Here is a 3,250-nt window from a genome sequence, read left to right on the forward strand (position 1 = left end):
CCAGCTTGGAATGAAAGAGACAGAGACAGGACACAATGAAGACTGCCAGAGTTCCAAAATTCTATGAGTAGAAAATATACAGATAACAACTACTCATCTGAAACATGTAGAACCCTCAAGAAGTGATGATACATTGACGTCAGAGCCATGGTCCCAAGGAATGGAGCTGCAGGGCCAAAAGCAGATGCCCAAGCCTAGGAACCAGATCATACATGTGGTCCCAGAGGGAATTATTTCTAACCCACAAAACATAATGGGATTTTATCTGTTAGATTTCAAAATTATTTGAGAATGCTGATTTTTTTCCCTCCTTATATTTTACCCCTTTTAACATTTGTGCTTCCTGCTCCTAGGCTCCAAGAGAAGCCATACTTTAACTTTTACCAAGGTCAAAATTACTCCAGAAACATTCAAAGCATGGGGCTCTTATTTCTGCTCCAAGCACATGTTGTATGTCTGCTTTGTTAAAACAAAACACGAAACTAAAAGGAGCATTCAGACGTAAAGGTAAGAAAAACAAAACAAATCAAAACAACACAAAACAAACAAACAAACAAAACCTTCCTGGTTCCCAGAAGATTAAAGTTAAACAGCCTCATATACACACTAAAAAATGTAAGATAAAGTCTACAACATTCTGTAATTGCCTTTGTCATGATGGCTTGTAACTCTATGTAAAATATACATATATGTTAACTCTGAACCAAATGTTCCTTCTCTGGGGCATTCTCTTCTATGTGAAGATTATTTATTTTGGGCAGCTGTTCTAACTTAGGCTTGAATAAAACTCTTTTCCTTTCTTTTAAAATTTCAAAAAACGGTTCATTTATTTTGTGTTGACGTAGTTCTGCACTGTATTTGGGGACCAAATAGCTAGATTTCTAGTTTCATAGGTCCAAAGATGGGGGTAAAATTTTCCGCAAGATGGAACACAGGTAGAATAGAAATTATGCTGATTTTGTTGATATAAATAATGAGATTTAAAAATTTTGAGTTGGCAATATTTAGATACATTTTGGACTTGTGCTGATGCTGTATCAGGTTGATACTTTTGAAGACACTGGGATGAAATCAATGTATTTTATATGTGGATGGATATGAATCTTTGGATTCATAAGATTGAATATGAATTGAATTGAATTGAATATGAATCTTTTGGATTCATCCCTTTGGAGGCCAGAGGGAAGATTGTGGTAGACTGAAATGTCCCATCAAAGGTACCTATCTCTGAATCCCTAATTCCATCATTCCCATGCCTGGGGACATCACCTTCTATGGAAAGAGCAAAGACGAAAATTTAAAAAAAAAAAACTTTGAAGATGTGATTTGGTTAAGGATCTTGAGTTATGAATTATCTAGCTGAGCCCTAAGTCCAGTAAAAGTGTCCCTGTAAAGGGAGGCAGAGGGAGACTTGAAACAGTGAAGAGGAAAGGCAATGGAAGGCAAAGATGGAGTAATCAGGCCACAAGCTGAAGAATGTTAGCTGCCACCAGAAACTGGAAGATCCAAGGAGACAATTTTCTCCTGCAACATCTGGACAGAACATTAATACTAATGAAATTTTAAAATACCAATTAAAATTAATACTAATAAAAAGAAAACCCTCTACATGTCAAAATTTGTAAGCCATTGGTAAAACTTTATTTGGGAAACTTTATAATTTTTAACACATTTATCAAGAATAAGCAAGATCAGAAACTAAAAATCTGGCTTTTGACACAATTATAGGTATAGTGAAACAGAGCAAATTCAAAGAAAGAAGTTCACAAATTATAAATGTAAGAAGAGGCTTTCCACTCCTCCCAGTTCCACAGACAACCTCATCTTCTGGTGCAGGGCCAGTCGTGTCGCTCAGATACAATGGTGAAGATTAGAGTAAATAGATTTGTCCATACTGGGCAGCTGGTCACGAGGGCTGCTTTTAACTCTGACAAAGTGATATTGTCGCCATCAATGACTAAGACTCCTTCATTGACCTCAACAACATGGTCTACATGTCCCAGTATGATTCCACCCAGAGCAAATTCAACAGCACAATCAAGGCTGAGAATAAGAAATTTATCTTCTGGAGTGCCTGGGTAGCTCAGTGGGTTAAGCCTCTGCCTTTGGCTCGGGTCATGATCTCAGGGTCCTGGGATCGAGCCCCTCATCGGGCTCTCTGCTCAGCAGGGAGCCTGCTTTCCCCTCTCTCTCTGCCTGCCTCTCTGCCTACTTGTGATCCCTCTCTCTCTGTGTCAAATAAATAAATAAAATATTAAAAAAAAAAAAAGAAGAAACTTATCTTCTATGGAAATCCCATCTCCATCTTCCAGCGGTGAGATCCCACCATCATTAAATGGGATGGTGCTGGTACTGAGTATGTTATGGAGTCCACTGAGTCTTCACCATCATAAAGGGGTTGGGGTTCACTTGAAGGGTGGCACCAAGAGATCATCATTTCTGCCTCTTCTGATGGCCCCATGTTTTTGATGGGTATGAACCAGAAGAAATATGACAACTCCCTCAAGATTATCAGTAATGCCTCCTACACCATCAACTGCTTGCCCTTCTGGCCAAGTTCATCCACAACAACTTTGGTATCATGAAGAGACCCATGACCACAGTCCATGCCATCCAGAAAACCATGGACAGCACCTCTGGGAAGCTGTGGCATGATGGCTGAGGGGTTGACCAGAACATTATCTCTACTTCTATAGGTGCTGCCAAGGCCATAGGCAAAGTCATTCCTGAGCGGAATGGGAAGACCACTGATGTGACTTTCCATGTCCCACCCCCCAGTGTGTCAGTGGTGGATCCAACCTGCTACCTGGAGAAAGCTGCCAAATATGATGACATCAAGAAGATGATAAAGCAGTTATTGGAGGGCCTCCTCAAGGTCATCTTGGGCTACAATGACCAGGTTGTCTCCTGTGACACCCACTCTTCCATCTTCAATGCTGGGGTTGGCATTACTCTCAATGACCACTTTGTCAAGCTCATTACTGGTATGACAATTTATTTGGCTACAGCAAAAAGGTGGTGGGCTAATAGTCCACCCGGCCCTTGAGGAGTAAGAGCCCCCTGGACCTTTAGTCCCAGTGAGAGCAAAAGGAAAAGAGAGGCTCTTAGCTGCTGGAGAGTCCTTGCCCCAACTCATCTCCCAACACACTGAGAATCTCCCAACATCTACAGTTTCCATACCAGACCCCCTAAGGAAGGTAGGGCTTGTGGAGCACTACCTTGTCATGTACCATCATCAATAAAGTACACT

General features: G+C 40.8%; 1 pseudogene; it reads left to right on the forward strand.

The window, feature by feature from the left end:
* The first annotated feature begins 2,286 nt into the window (after positions 1-2,286).
* LOC131825595 (glyceraldehyde-3-phosphate dehydrogenase-like) lies at positions 2,287-3,027 on the forward strand (annotated as a pseudogene).
* The last annotated feature ends 223 nt before the right edge of the window (positions 3,028-3,250 follow it).

Source organism: Mustela lutreola, chromosome 2 (assembly GCF_030435805.1).
Source record: "Mustela lutreola isolate mMusLut2 chromosome 2, mMusLut2.pri, whole genome shotgun sequence".
NCBI lineage: Eukaryota > Metazoa > Chordata > Mammalia > Carnivora > Mustelidae > Mustela > Mustela lutreola.